This window comes from Mesocricetus auratus, unplaced genomic scaffold (genome assembly GCF_017639785.1).
Source record: "Mesocricetus auratus isolate SY011 unplaced genomic scaffold, BCM_Maur_2.0 Super-Scaffold_100691, whole genome shotgun sequence".
NCBI classification, from domain to species: Eukaryota; Metazoa; Chordata; class Mammalia; order Rodentia; family Cricetidae; genus Mesocricetus; species Mesocricetus auratus.
In genome coordinates, this window is record NW_024429267.1 from 58273272 (window position 1) to 58289738 (window position 16467).

Sequence of the window (16467 nt, forward strand, 5' to 3'; positions counted from 1 at the left end):
CCGGTCCACCCCGTCTTCTCCTTCCCCAAGCATACCACCTAACAGTGACCACTGTCTTCCACAGTACACGCCAAAGGCCACAGTGTCTGACTATACCTGGGGCGGGGGGGGCAGGCAGGGGCAGGGACAGACACAGACAGGGGGGCATGGGTGGGGGGACGGATGGACCCTGGTGAGTGTCAACCACGTCCAGAGAGAAGAATTGCAGCCGGGCGAACATGGCAGGGCTCAGGCAGCCACAGACTTCTGAGGAAAGCTCCTCTACGCTGCTCTCTTGGCTTTTAAATAAGATCTGCTTCGATCTCACAGTCCTTGAAGGCTCACACCATACCTCAAAACCCACTCTGCTCCCCAGGCTGTAAGCTCCATGTTGGGTGAGTGTGACAACCAGAGTGCCATTGTTCTTTCCAAGCTCAACCTTGATGACTGAACCAGTTCCTTCCCCAGCCCCATGCTCACACAGCCTCCAGGGAAAGCAATCTTCCCAGAAAAAAAAGCATTCTGTCTAGTTGAGACTTATGCTAATGAGCCTCAAGTTTCTCCGATTCTGTTTGGATCTTTTAAAATGCCTTGATTATATTTGGATTTTCCAAAAATGTCAGTGACTTTGAACAGGAAGTGCAAATTCATCACAAGTTTGCCAAGTGTGGGACGCTCCTCTCCATCACTCCTTCACTTTTCTTTCGTGACTAAGACCCGGTTTTTTTATACAAACGGTTACATTTTTAGCCTGATGGCTGAGGAAAGACACTTGCCAGAATCACACCCCATCTCCCTTGCCTCACAGGCTCAGGGTACCTTGGAGGTAATGGCGTGCTTGGGTCTCTGCAGTTCCCTGACCATGCCTGCACAGACCAGGCTGTGAGTTCCAAGGTAACTCAGTAGCTGCTCCCTCATGAAGATGCAGGAGCCATTGCAGCACCATTTACCAGATGTGAGAGCTGGCTGGGGGTAAAGTCCCAGCTCTGGTGTCTTGGCCACAAGTCAGTTCTGATCACCAGCATTTGGACGGCCGACTGGGATTCTCCAACGCCCACGCTTGGCGTCGACAGGTGGAGTCGACACAGTGACAGCCCCCTTCTGGGAAGCCAGTTTTCTGGAGGATGATGGGGGAGGAAGCTGGGAATGGTTCAGGTTCCCCTGTCTTTTGCAATCTGACAACTGTGACAAGCAATGCCCCGGTGGCCGTGGAAACATAAGCTGGGACAGGAAGAAGGACAAGTGTTGGAGATGTAACAGCGTCCTGCAGCAGGCAGCTGGGGAACACGCGGGGACACGTTTGGGACGTTTCCTCCTATATCTGAATTCTTCCTAAGCTCCAACAGCTGAGGATCCCTGCAGAGAATCTGGAGAGGAGCCAAAGCTTGACCAGGCTTTTGAATAATTTTTATTTTATTTTGTTCTGCCAGTATCTCAGGAATCCCAGGCTGGCCTCAGACTTGCTAGGTAGCCAAGGATGACCTTAACGTCCTGATCCTTCCTGGTCTACCTCTCAAGCACTGGGATTACAGGTTTGCATTACCACTCCTACTTTTACTTGGTACTTGGGCTCAAACCCAGGTGCCCCGTGTGCACTAGACAAGCTCTGAATCTGTTCTCAGAGTCCCTAGCCTGCCCCTGCAGGGTGTGGCTGTGAGTAATAGAAAACCCCAATTAGCGGCTGAGGCAAATAGATGTTTTAATCTGGAGGCAAGCCAGCCAGGCCTGACGCGACAGCTCCAGATTCCCTTCCAGAAGACCTCATCACTGCCAGGCAAGCTTCTAGGCTCAGCCCATCGATCCTTCCACTGGGCTTGCTATGGGTGGAGCCAACAAAGGAGTCAGCACAGCTTCTCCAGGATTCCTCAAAAGCTGACAAGGGGACTGGGGGTGGGGAGGGAGGTGGCTCAGCTCCTAGAATGTTTGCTTAGCACACACAGAGCACCTGGGCTTGATCCCCAGCATGGAGTGGAATCGGGTGAGATGGTTCAAGATTGTCATCCCACATCCTAGAGCTGAAGTTGATGGCCAGGGGTTCAAGGTCATGCTTAGCTATGTAGAAAGTTTGAGGCCACCCTGGGACCTTGTCTGAAAGAAGTAGGAAAGGAGGGAGGGAGGGAGGGAGGGAAGGAGGGAGGGAGGGAGGGAGGTCACGGGGTGCAGACACATTCCGCTTCCTATGTAATTGCAAAGTCATCTTCTAATGTGGCTTGGCATTTCTCACCCCCACCCCAAAGGCGTTTCTCACTCCAAGCTGCTCACAGGGGGGAGCTCTGGGATGGGCCTATCCTCCCCTGGACCTGGAGGGCCCAGACCTGGGAACCTGAGTGAGCTGAACCCCAGCCGATGTGTGAAAGGAAAGGCTCTGGGGGTTGGGAGAGTCTATGGGATACCACTCAAGTTCTGGGTTGGAGCCACAGTAACCTCCCCTACTTATTAGTCAGCTTGACCCAAGCTAGAATCACCCAGCAGTGAGGCTCCATCAAAGACACCGCTTCCAACTGGATTGTCTTCGGGGCATTTTCTTGGTTAATGACTGTGAGTGAGGGTGCCCACCTCTAGGCAAGGAGCCTTGGAGTGGGGGGGGGATGCAGTGGGGTGGGGGGCATTTCTTTGTGGTTTCTTCTTCCAGCTCCTGCCTTGAGTTCCTACCTTGGCTTCACTGCTCAGTGGGCAGTAACCTGCTTGCTTTGACTCAAGGTGTTTATCACAGAAACAGAAAGCAAACTAGGTAAGGCCCTGTATCTCCAGAGCCCAGGTCTTGGCCAGGTCAGCAACCTCAGAACCTCAGAACTGCAGAGCAGTGCGGAGTGGGCACTGGAATGGGAAGACACTCACCTGTGGGCAGGACCAGCCCGGGGCTGAAGATATCCTGGACTCTGCCACACCTCACACAGCGCTAGCTTACCCAGGAGGCCGGAACATACCAGGCTACATTGTAGATCCTAAGCATGGGTCACAAAGAGAAAAAAACAACCCCAGAAGAGAGTCAGCCATGCTGGTCACACGTTCTCATGCACCCCAGGAAACCAGGCTGCAAGAACCCCCTGTATCTAGAGTAGAAGTACCCTGCAGGGGTGATGGGAGCCATTTTCCCCAGGTGTACCCTGCAGGAGTGGTGGGAGCCATTTTTCCCAGGTGCAAGACAGTTGGGTCTCACGGAAGCCTGCCTGTAGACATCAAGTCCCCAGGTCAGGGGCTCTGGAAAAGTGGCAGTGGCCTGAGGAAGGAGCATCTGTCTTTGAGTTTCTTCTGGTTCTGTGGTCGTGTCCTTGGAAAAGGGGCCTCTGCCACGGGCTGTTGCTAACGACAGCAGCAGCCTGGAGACATAGCGTAACTCCCATTGACGTCACAAACACTCACAAGAGAGGGGTTCGAAGCCAGCCCACCTGGTTCAAGTCCCAGCTGTGTGGTGTTGGGCGTGCTTCTGAAAGTCCCAGTGGCCCCATCTCGGCGTCTGGAAGATTGGGACGACCACAGGAGCCGTTTGTTCACAGGGCTCTCTGAATTCAGTGTGAGCGGGCTGAATATGTGTAAAGATTTTGGGGCAAATAATTTTTAAAAAGTTGTGTGTGTGTGCATGGATACATATGTGTGTATAAGTGCTCATGAGTGTGTGTGTGTGTGTGTGTATGTATGCGCGCGCGCATACACACGCCCATGCGGAGGTCAGAGGTCGTGCTCAGGTGCCTGTGGGGAGCCGAGGAAGCCCCAGGTGATGTGTAAGGAGTGGATGCAGACCTGAGTGACTGGGCATAGCCGTGTCAAGGACACCAGTGCAAAGCCTTCCTCTGGGGGAGGCTCAGGGCCATGGCAAAGCCTTCTGCTCCAAGCGCAAGTGTTTACTAACATCTGTGCAAACACTAGCAAGAGCAGCTTCTCCCTCCCAGGACGGCTGCTGCCTGAGACTGTTACAGAGACGTCAGAGACTAGCTGACCCCTCCTTCCCACGCTATGTGTAATAAATGCGCTGAGGTCCTGGGGTAGTCTATAGTATTCCGACGTCGGTGCTGCTCCATCAGGGCAGGTGTAGCCCGCCTGATCCCAGCTTCTCTGCACGTGTGTCTGTGGGTCTGTCCTTACATCATTCACATGTTGCCCCAGGCGGATTTCCAGGAACTGGCTGCGCAGGACGCGGCAGGTGCTGTTCCCCCAGGAGCCAACGCCTTGTTTTACGAGATTGTACCTCATTGACCTGCCTGGCCCCAGGCCTAGGAGTATAAGCGTACACCATGCCACCCAGATTCTTACTCGGGTTCTGGGGGTCAAACTCGGGTATTCATTGTTAGGTTCAAAATAAAACTGGGACAAATGGGAAACTGTGATGGCTGTTAGCATACTAAAGGGTTTGCAGGCTCGCTCTGCTCGTCTCGCCCCGCCCCCTATCCTAAGGCTCAGCTCTTCTCGCCCCGCCCCCTACCCCAAGCTCCTCGTGCTCCTCATTTCCCCCAGCTTCTCATTCCGACTATGCAACCCTGACATTTCGGCCACGCATTCCCTTTTTTGCCCTCTTGCCTCTCATGGTCCTCTTTCTCTTCTTGGTCCACTCGCCCCCCTTGCCTTTGTCCCTCTCTTTTGGTCCTCCGCTCTCAGTCCCCGCCCCGTGTCATGGCCCAGTCCAGTCTGCTGGCCATGTGGGGGGGTCTACTGCTTTCTCTGTCCACTCTGCACTCTTCCAGATTCCTCTGGCTGTTCTCTCCCTCATAGCTCCAACGAAAAGCCTTCACCTTGGAGAGATCGTGTCCTCATTTCGTTCATTCTTGCTCCTGTATCAAGCACTTTACTGACTAAGCTGCCTTCCAGTCCTTAGCACAAGCCTAGACAGGCCGGGAAGATGGCTCCGGGGTTGATAATGCACACGGCCCCTGCAGAAGACCCAAGTCCAGTTCCCAGCATCCACTAGGTGGCTCACAACCACCAGTAACTCCAGTCCTGAGATATCCAGCGCCCTCTTCTGGACTCTTCAGGCATTGCCCTCACATGCACAAACCCGCACACAGATACAAACAATTGTAAACTCTTTAGAATAAATCTAAACCGGGGGGGGGGGGTGTTGGGGGGACATGGGAGGATGGGAGGGAGAGGGAACTGGGATTGATATATAAAATAAGATTGTTTCTAATTCAAATAAAAATGTATATAAAAAGAATAAACCATAACAACCTCCCAATAAAGTATGAACCTGAATTTGTACATGTGTGTATATATAAACATAACATACACATAACATAATGTTTGTTTAAATACAATAATATACGCATGCAAGCATATGAACAGTAATCTGTGTATATGTGTATAAACACATGTACACGTGGGTACAGCATAATTAGAGAGGAGGGAAAGAAAAGAGAGATACTAGGTGATGAAAGTCTACCTGTAGGTGATGGGCAATGGAATCGTGAGACAGGACACAGAGCTAATGCTTTCCCAGTTCTAACTCTGCACCGAGGTTTTCATTTTCTGGTGGTGACTTCTCCATGTTCAGATTCACCAGCTGAGTGGCTTCCTGGGGACTTATGAGCAAGATGCCACTGCCACCTGGTGGGGATTCTGCCACACAGCCCAGGGTTTCCACTGGGGACAATTGCACAGCATCATTAGGGACAACCACTAACCCAGGGCCACAGCAGGACAGACACACTAACAGAATACCTTAACACTAACCCAGGACCACCGTAGGACGGACACAAAATGGAAGACCTTAAGTTCCCCAAACCTCTCAGGAAACCTTGTCTCCGGAGAAGATACTTGAGATCGATGTCTGCTGCAAAGGGTTGTGCATGTCACTAGTGCATGAGCATGCAGCTGCTCACCACGGCTCTTGTGCAGGTGACTCCGAATCCAGTCCAGTTAATAAAGAAGAGTAAGTAGCTCAGGGCACCTCTGGCTCTCCTGTGCCAACTCCCTGACTTGGGATGATGTGGGAGAGAGCTAAGGAGGAACACAGACCTCTAGATCCTGCCAATGTGTTCAGACTATATCCCCCATGCCCACCTCACACTTAGGACAGTGCACACTGGGTGTGTGTATAGTTGTCACTTGGTTTTCATCTCACAACCCTTTACCCCCTGCTTATCCCTACAAATGTCACCCCAGGGGCACGGCCTGGAGATTGCCCCATGGGTGGTGCTTTGTGGGGGCTTGCAGAACTCAGCAAGGCACCTAACTTTTCATCCGTCACCCACACAGATGGGAGGTGGGCCTGGACTCCAGGCAGAGGTTAAGAAGACTGTGTGGGCACACAGCTAAACAGCTTCACCTCCAAGAGATGAAGCTGAACTACGTAATCTCAAGCCAGATGTGAAGACTGAACATCACATGGTTCGGGATCAGGGTCCTATCTGTGGGTGCCCTCGCCTGACCCCCTTGCAGGATGGGAGCATCAATCCCCCAGGCTCTATGCTACCACGCCCAGGCTGCCCCTTCTCTGGAAAACCCACAACACAGAGTCCCTGCCAGTCATCCGAGCTCTCACATATCCTGTCCACCGTCACCGAGGGACCAAAAACCCAATTCACACTCCACAACCCCTCCTAGGAAAGGCTGATGACAGTTCACATTGGCTAGCAATCTAGAATCTCCCGGAAGACAGGCTTCTGGGCACGACCATGTTGGACTGCCTAGGTTAGGTTAGCCTCTGCGCATGTCTGTGGGGGGTTATCTTACTGGATTGGTTGAGCTGGGACATTTCACACTCACAATGAGTGTACCATTCCCTGGGCTGGGACCCTGGACTGCTGACAAGGGGGAATTCTATCTGAGCAGCAGTGAGCACGGTTCTCTCCTTACTAAGTGTGGGCACGGCACAATGTGACTACCTCACAGTCCTGACACCACCATGAAGGGCTGCGCTCCTGACTTGGGTCATAGTTAGTTTTTTGTTGCCATGACCCAAACCAGGCACACCTTGAAAGAGGGGCTCTCAGTTATGAAACCGCTTCCCTCAGGCTGGCCTGCAGGCGTATCTGTGGGGTGTTTTCTTAATTGCTAACTGTTGGGAGAGAGTCCAGCTCCCTGTGTTTTCCCATGAAATGTCCCATAGTGGACATGTGTAAGTTATTACTCTGAATGGCCCGAGGTAAGATTTGTAAAGCAAAACTAACTCTCTGGGACAGTGTGCAGCAAAGCGCTGATTTTTTTTGTCTTGGGTTAATGGTTGACTGAAAATGCTCAAGGAAGCAATGGGTCCTTATAAAATGGGCAGTCAGTGAAGGCTGATGAGTTCTCTGTGGGGCGTCCAAGAGGAGCTGAGACTCTGCTGGGGTATCCATGCTACGTCTGCCACTGCGGTGGCAGTGTCCGTCCACTGGGGGTCTCCACCCAGGCTAAGCCAGGTCATGTCCCCACAATATTCACAGCGACTTCTCAGTCTCTCTATGGTCATGCTGAGCTCTCTGTGGGATCAGAAAAGCCACCAGGACCACTAGGCGCAATCAGCGCACATGATAGGTATGAATGGAATATACCTAGTTGTCCTGGTTAGCTTTTGTTTGTTTGGTGTGTGTACGAGTGTTTGTTTTTTGTCAACCTGACACAAGCTAGAGTTATCTACGAAGAAGAACCTCAGTTGAGAGGATACCCCCGTCAGATTCTCTGTAGACAAACCTGTAGGGGCATTTTCTTGAGTAATGATCGATGTGGGAGGGCCCAGCTGACCTAGGGCAGTGTCACCTCTGGGCAGGCGGTCCTGGGGATAAGAAAGACATGCTGAACGAGCCACGGGTAGCAAGCCAGTAGCCACGCCCTCTGCCTCAGTCCCTGCTTTCAGGTTCCCGCCTTGAGTTCCTACCCTGACATCTCCGGATGATAAACAGCAATATGGAACTATATGGAGAAAACCCAAACCAAACCAAACCCTTTCCTCCCCAAGTTGCTCTTGGTTATGGGGCTTTATCTCGGCCGTAGAAACCTTCACTAAGACAATGGTACACAAGTTGCCATACAAATCAGCCAGGACCAGTGTCACAGCCGCTTCCCCACGATATGGACATCAGCTGGGAATAACATGTCAGTGCCAGATCAGACAGCAAAGTCAGGCAAGACAGACAGCAAAGTCAGGCAAGACAGAAGACAGTTGGCAAATGCATGAGGTAAAATGACACCCACTTCCTTGTTGAGTTCATGCGTGGTGCTGTTTCCTCATCCAAGGCTGTTGTTCACTTCATTGTGTTTGGCAGTGAGCTGGGCACAAACTGTGTTAGGTATGATTTGAGCTTGTCCTGGCGTACAGACTGACAAGTAACACGGAGGATGTTATAGACACCAGGGAAATGTCTTAGTCAGTGTTTCTGGGACTGTGCTAAACACCACGGCCATAAGCAGTCGGGGAGGAAAGGGTGTACGTCACCACACAGCTTGTAGTCAGTCATCCAGAGACGTCAGGGAGAGCTCAAGCCTGGAGGCAGGAGCTGATTACTCACTGGCTTGCCCCTCATGGCTAGCTCAGCCTGCTTTCTTATAGCCACCCGGGACCACCAGCCCAGCGATGAAACCGCCCACAGAAAGCTGGGCCCTCCCACACAATCTGCTATGGGCTGGGTCCTCCCACACAATCTGCCACAGGCTTGCCCACAGGCCAATCTGGTGGAGGCATCTTCTCAGTGGAGGTTCCCTGTTCCCACGCGATGCTAGCTTATGTCATAAAACAAGGAGCACAGCAACCAAGGATCAGCCTTGCCCAAGGAGGGAGCTGGCCCTTGGCCTCTGGCCTCTGGCAGATTCCCTTTGAGACTTTGAAAGGTTCTGCCTAAGCGTCTCTGTTTGCCCTGGGATCTTTCGACCACCATGCTCTCTGGCTCCCCAGGTGACTGACTTGGGGAGCCTTGGGTTACATAGTATCATCTGGTTGAGTGGCTGAAACTAAAGTTGGTAACCAGTGCTAGCAACCACACCAAGCACAAGTTGCAGTTGCTAGAAGTGAGCATTGTCCACGTGACTCTCCCAGAAGAGAACAGCGAGAGTCCCCACTCCCCACTCCCACCTGGCTTCTGTTGTTTTGCTCTGTAAGTATCTTCCTATTCCTGACTGTAACCTGAGTCTTTTCACCATGACAAACCACAGCCATGATTCTGATGGCACTGGGTCTTTCCATGCAACGATTGAACCCAGGAATGGTCATGCAGCTCGATCACGTCCACCTGCAACTCCTTCCTCCCTCTTTACCCCAAGAGCCACCAGCATGACCCCTCCCACCGCCATCCTCTTTTTTTTATTCCTCCTATTTATTCATTTTTTATTCTTTCATTCATTCACTCACTCACTTTGGTAACCCACCAAGTCCAGTCAGCGCTGCCTGTCGGAATGCTGGCTGGTCTTGTTGGCTTGCTCTTGTGCAGTTAGCCGCAGCTTCTGTGAGCTCACGGGTGTGACAGAAAGCAGCAGTTCACAGCCTTCCTCCCCATCCTCCGCCTCTTACATTTTCTTTCTGCCCCACCTTCCAAAGGGCAAGCTGAGCCTTGGAGGGGTTCGCCACCCTCTTTGGCCAGTTCTGCGTTTCTGCACTGAGGGGCTTCTCTGACCGAGGTCGAGAAAGCTGCTTCCTTGGAGAACAACTGTGCAGCTTTCCAATTCCACCCGGATGGAGTCATCATCATCTCCCCAGTCTTTTTATTTATTTATTTATTTATTTATTTATTTATTTATTTATTTATTTAATGTGCATGAGTTTTTGCCTGTGTTATGTTTGAGTACCACATGCATGCCTGTTACCCATGGAAGCCAGAAGAAGGGACTGGAGTTATAGACAATTGTGGGCCACTATATGGGTGCTGGGATTGAACCCAGGAGCCATGGGAAAGCACCCAGGCTCTTAAATGTGGAGCCATCTCTCCGACCCTGTAGTCTTCTCTTTAATGACAGAATGCGAAACCCCAAAAGGTGGACTTGAAGAACATGCGCGCACACACACACACATACACACACACACACACACACACACACACACACACACACACACCGTAAGTCCTCCGATGCTTCTCATTGCCTCAGATCTCTTAGGCAGAGAACTACCAAAATTTCCACCCCATAGCTGCTAACAGGAACAGGCAGACAATTCTGAGAAAAGCTTGTTCTCTGCGGCTACAGAGCAGGGGGTAAGAGGCCTAACAATAGAAAACTTTAGCAATACTCTCCTTGCTCCGTCCAAACACAACCTGCCTCTGGCAGTTTCTGCAGAACCACCTAGGGTCAAGGGCAGCGCTGTACCCACCCTCTCCTCTCACGGAAGTCAGGCACAACAATTGGGTCATCACATTAGGTGACATTAGTAAGACTGAACAGGAGCTAAGAGTCCCCTCGGTGCCTGCCAGAAGCAGGCAGCTCTCCAACTTCCCTAAAAGGTAGTGCCACTCTGCGGGGGAACTGAACCTCAGCCACCACACAGCCACAAGACTTAATGAGAAGGTGCAAAGTGAGACTTGACACCAGAGGTCTCACTTCCCCTTCTGAGGGGCAGAGGGGCATGGGGCCTCCAGTCCCAGCCGGCATCATTGAGACCCAAAAAGGCCGAATTGCAGGAGGGGAGTAGTCACCATCCAGTCTCCCTTGCGTCTCTGGTGACTCTGAGGCCTCCCCAAGAATGGAATGTCCACTTACACCCAGCAGCAATGAGACCGAATGAGGCAAAAAATACGTTGCCACTGATTGTATCATTAAGCCCAGTGAAGAGTGAGCTTTGCCGGGCGGTGGTGGCGCACGCCTTTAATCCCAGAACTCGGGAGGCAGAGGCAGGCGGATCTCTGTGAGTTCGAGACCAGCCTGGACTACCAAGCGAGTTCCAGGACAGCCTCCAAAGCCACAGAGAAACCCTGTCTCGAAAAACCAAAAAAACAAACAAACAAACAAACAAAAAAACAAAGTGTTTGTTTCACCTTACGGTTCAGAGGGATAGGGATTCATGATGGTGAGGCAATGTGGCCGTAATCGGGGCAGGATACTGAGAGCCCACATCCTTTACGGAAGCATGAAGCAGAGAGAAAGACTCTGGAGATGGCAGAAATCTTTTAGCTCAGAAATCCCTTCCCTGGTGACATACTTCCTCCAGCAAGACCACACCTACATGTCCCCCACGCTACACTCACTGTCTTAGTCTCCGTTCTATTGCTGTGAAGAGACACCATGACCATGTAACTCTTATAAAAAAGAAAGCATTTGAGTGGGGGTTGGCTTACAGTTTCAGAGGTTCAGTCCGTTATCATCATGGTGGAAAACAGGCAGGTATGGTGCTGGGGGGGGGGGAGAGAGAGCGAGGGAGGGAGGAAGGGAGAGGGAGGGAGGAGAGAGAGAGGGGAGAGAGGAGAGAGGAGAGAGGAAGAGAGAGGAGAGAGGAAAGAGAGGGGAAAGAGAGAGAGAGGAAGAAGAGGAAGAAGAACAAGAGAAACTGGGTCTGGCATAGCCTTTTGAACTTTCAAAGCCCACCCCCAGTGACACACCTCCAACAAGGCCACACCTCCTCATCCTCCCCCCCCCAATCCCACTAATTAGGGACCAAGCTTGCAAACATATGAGACTTTGGGAGCCCTTCTCCTTTAAATCACAACACATATAAGAGCTTGAGGCCAGATCTGAATTGCACAAGGGGCTGGGGAGATGGCTCAGCTGTTAAAATCCCTGGCTGCTCTGGCAGAGAGCCTGGTTTTGGTTCCAGCATCTACACAGCAGTCCAGTTTGTTCTGAGCCAAAAATGAGTGACTGAGGCCCGGGAATACAGTCTAGGGTTGCCCGAAATGACATGACCCAGCATGGACTGGGTCACATTAGCTTTTATAGTCACAGAACAAAAGAAAGTCATAAGTCAAAGCATTTTGACAAATATGTTGGTGGGGACATGAAGCCAGTGGGCTCCAGCACAGTAAGAAATCTGCTCCTAAGCTTTTGTGTTGGTGACAACTAGCTGCCTGCTATGAATATATTCCAAAGGTTTTGGTTTTGGTTTGGTTTTTTGGGACAGGGTTTTTCTTTGTAGCTTTGTTAAACCAGGGTGGCCTCGAACTCACAGAGATCCACCTGCCTCTGCCTCCTGAGTGCTGGGATTAAAGGCCTGCGCCACTGCCTCTGCTGCCACCACCACCCGGTTATATTCCAAAGGTTTTACATGGTGGTTAAAGGGATGTCAGGTTCCCACTGTCTTGTCTGCTGAGTTTCTGGTTTGCAAAGCTGAAGTCTGGATGCTGGAAGGCAGACAGACCACTGAGACCGTGCACTCCCTTATACCAAACAGAACTCTAGTCTGACTCCATCTGATTCCACAGCCACTTTGACATTCATGATGACGTTTAGCTCTTTATAATCTCTTTTATAATATTATAATGATCTCTCTCTCACCCCCCCCACACAGTCTAACTGTCTTAGCTGAAGCAAAGATAATCTAAGAAAAGATATGTGTGCCACAAGAATCTCATGCTGGGGGTAGAACATGCCTGGGAGCCAGGTGCCGGCCAGAGGAGGGCATGTCTCCCAGGAAGAGATCTCACATAGTTATGACATCTTGCAAACTAGAACTCTGAAGGATGGGTCAGTGACTGGTGGGAACACACCTTGACCTGATCTGAATTATGCTCACATTTTGCCTTCTCTTTACACCTGAACCTCCTGTCAGGACCCCAAAGATGGACTTGTGGGGGAGTATCCACTGGACCTCTACTCCCTTCTCAGTATGGCTACACAAATCTTCCTTCCTCTCACTGTTACCTGTCTAACTAGCCTGTTGAAGAAGGTGGCTGAGTCTGGCATGTTCTGGCTGCCAGGGTCCGAGCTCCGACTATGACATCTATGGTAACTAGCGTCAGTGGTACCATGATAGACATGACTATGACCAAATAAGGAAAAAAATAAATAAATAAAAGGCAGCCCCTGGAGATGCCTACAGTAGCATGCATAGCACAAGTGCTCATGATCCAGTCCCAGTGAAAATGCAGCCTTGGGCCTGCTGGGCAGGAGCTGTCTTTCAAGTGTGAGCTCCAGCTCTCTCCTGCCTGGTCCTTGGATAAAATCTCCCACTCAGGAGTTCAACACTCCCAGCAATCTGGCCCACTAACCTGCACCCTAACTCTCAGAACAAAGCTCACCTCTCTCTGTGTTCCTAGACAAACCTTTGTCGTCCTGTTTCTACAAGGAACCTGTTACAGGCAGCCAGGGCGGACATCCCTCCCACCCCCCACCCTCTCTCCCATTGTGGAATATAAAAAGGCTGTTGACTCCTCCCTGGCAATGAGGAGAATTCTGAACTTGGGAGGAGGTTCCTGGGAGGGTGGACCTACCTCTCCCTCCTCCAAGATGGGTCTTTGGCAGCAAGGCACAAGCCCTCATCCCTTGACTCACCTGAATTGTACCTGCTACTTCCAGTCAGCTCCCTCAGGCTCTGAGGAAAGTCCATTGTGCAATTGCAAGCATTGTGTTCATGTGCTTAGCAAGGCCAAATATGGGTGCCCATCGTCCAGGGCAGATAACCTGGGCCTCAGCCCACGGCCCAAGAGGTTAGGATCTGCCTCTGCCCTAACATGTCAGCCAGATATCATGCCTCATTGTAGGATCCCAGGTGCCATGGGGGGACCTCACCATCTCATGGAAAGTCCAGCTGTTCTCCAGGGCCACAGGATGATGTGGGGTTTAAGTCTAGCTGTAACTTATGGATTATTCCCTGTTAACCAGGCACCAGCTGCCAAGGACAACCTCTGCCTTCAGCAGGGTGTAACTTCTCAGGAAGACAGGGCTTTGTGGGTGTGTCCTGGATCCCTGTACTTCTAGAGAGACCATCAGGAATGGAGAAGAAACCCCACATGCTAGCCCAGGCACGCTCTGAGTATTGTCTGGCTTTGGAATCTCCCCAAGATTCGACCATCAGCAGAGGTGGGTTCCTCTTCCCAACGTGGCTACATAGAATAAATCTCTCTCAGCTTTTAACTAGTACTTGTTTAACTGGCCTGTGGAGGACAAGAGACTGAGCCTAGCTTAGCAGGGCTCCCAGAGCCCAGGCTCTGACCCCAACCTATCATAGGGACTGGGTGCGTCTTGTTTCTAACTAGAAGTCACTAGTAGTTTCCCTTGCATCTTCCCACTCTGTCATTTGCATCTATAGGCAGGGGTGGAAGATCAACCCACTCTCCACTAGATACGTTAAGTCCCAGCCTGCCCCCAAGCACAGACACCGAGCAACTCCAGAAAGCTGCTGAACTAAGGCCTGGCCCCACCCCAGATCCTTCAGCTTCCTCTCTCCCAAGGATGATGCGAAACCAGAAACCATACAATATAAAACCAGAAACGATACAATGTAAAAACAGAAATGAAACAATGTAAAACCAGAAACGATACATTGCTGGAGCTTTAAGGTAGCAATGCAGCCGCACAAGAAAACCAGCCCAGCTACCCTGATTTACTTACCGTGTGGCCTTCCCCATTCCCCCCTGCCTCTTCCAGACATGAGTCCTCCTTCAACATAACGAACGCATGAATGAGCCCAGCAGAGCCCGGACCTAACACCTACTTGGGTCTGTCCCCTGCCTGCAGATCATTCTTCTGTCACTTTGCACTTACTGTCACACCGCAAGGAAGCCCCAGTCCACTTCCCCTCCCTTCCTTCAGGGACATCGTGCCGTCTCATATTAGATCTGTCTGCCCCATCATCCCATTCCAGGCACCCGGTAATCAGACACAGACACAGCCCAGCCAGTGGAGGCCTAACCCAAGCGAATAGGGTGCCCCGCTCTGGGCCAAAAGGGAAGTGGGGATGAGCAGCTGCAGACGTTAGTCCCTGCCCCAGAGTGGGAAAACAAAGCCCCCGCTGTCAGCTGTCGCTTCTTGTACCCAGGACAAGCATTTTATCACAGAGGGCACCAGGGCCTGGTCTCTCGGATTTACTGAGGCTTCTGGAAAGACCTGGGCCTGCTTCTGAAAACAAATGGATCATTTCTCACTGATGAACCCAAAAAACAAAACAAAACAAAACAAAAAAACAGTCCAGTTCGGACCAAGCAAGTAGTCAGAGCTCTGTTCTCATGCCTAGACTCAAATCGAGTGCTGACCTTGACCCAGACTTACCCTGGCACAGTGGAGACTGGGATCCCATTGAGACAGAAGTGTTTATACAAGCAGTGCTATTGTGGGGACAACAGAGCAAGGTGTCATTTATACAGACAAGCTAAGAGTCATGGGCGCTGCCAGAAAGCTCCTTGGTGGGGCAACTCAGTGGCTGGACTGTGCTATACATTTTAGTTATCCCAGAGCCCGACACAGGACTGGGGTGCAGCAAGGGCCCCGGAAGCATGGGGGCATGCAAAATGGAACCTGGATGCTGGGCATGTAACCCCAGCAGTGGGAAGGCCGAACCAGGAGGACAGGAGATCATAGACTAGCCCAGGCCATACAGTAAGACAGCGTTTCCAAAACATGGAAAGAACAAAGAGGAGGCCGAGGGGGATGAGAAGTGAGAGGGAGATGGAAAAGAGGAGGAGAGGAGAGGAGAGGACAGAAAGAAGATGGGGAAGGAGAAACAAGAGGAAAAGGACGGGGAGGAAGAAAGAAGAAGGAAGAAAATGAGGTGGGGGGGGGGGGATCTTGGAACACAGAGAACCTCCCAGGCAGAGGTACAGAGCTGGGGTCTGTGGCACACAGGTCACCCCACCATCCCTGCTTCCAAGTATTGCTACCTCATGTGGCCCATCCCCACCTTCAGTGTGAGCTCACCCCTCACCTGGTCCATTCTCCTGAGCTTGGGCACTGTCTGCCTCTTGCTTCTAACAAACAGAATACAGAAAGGGGGAGGAGGTAAAATGAGCTTGTGCAAACATGACCGCGTGCTTGTTACGTAAGACTGGTGTCCTCTTGCTGGCATCTCCCACCCTCCCCCCCGGCAGTGAGGGAGCATGCAGCCATGTTGGGGAACCCCTAGACTGCAAGGAGCTCAGGAGCCCCCCCAGCTGTCAGCCTGCAGCTGGCACCAAAATGAGACCCTGAGTCCTCCAGCCGCACAGAACTTAACTGTCTGCAGCTGTGGGACACCTGAACAGGCCCTTATCCAGGTCAGCTTCAGGCTGAGCTTGGTGGACACCTTAACTCTGCCCAGGAGTGGAGAGAAAGCCTATTGGAACGGAGCAGTGATGGGCCCCGGAGCCACAGTCTGCCCAGGAGGAAAGAGGGGGACTGTTAGGAGCAGTGACCGGCTCCCTAGCCACAGTCTACTCAGGAGTAGAAAGACTTGGAGTGGTGACGGGCTCTGGAGCCAAGAGAACTGGTTGAGACGAGATGGTTGTTATAGGCAGCAAAGCTCGAGGTCATTTGACTGGTTACACAATAGTGGACAGACAATGGGGTCACTGGAAACAGTTAAGGGTGGCTGTTAGATGCCAAAATGTCAGGTGGAGGCGGCAGAGTCAGGGTGCAGAGACAGGAATGCCAGGCAGACACGGCTGTGTGTTACTGAGCAGTTACTACAAGGGTGGGTTGGCCTCTCAGCCTTCCCTGATCAATATTTGGCTGGGAGAGAAGCACCATGCT

At 51.7% G+C, this 16467-nt stretch overlaps 1 protein-coding gene across 1 annotated transcript in view; it reads right to left on the minus strand.

Moving 5' to 3' along the window:
- Positions 1 to 15721, minus strand: part of Lyzl4 (lysozyme like 4) — a 35353-nt gene extending 19632 nt beyond the window's left edge. Inside the window, exons 1-2 of the mRNA XM_040739642.1 lie at positions 15665 to 15721; positions 2818 to 2924 (exon numbers count right to left, since the gene is read on the minus strand). The gene's annotated coding sequence lies outside the window, so the exon portion shown is untranslated. The remainder of the gene's footprint in view (positions 1 to 2817; positions 2925 to 15664) is intronic.
- Positions 15722 to 16467: the final 746 nt, after the last annotated feature.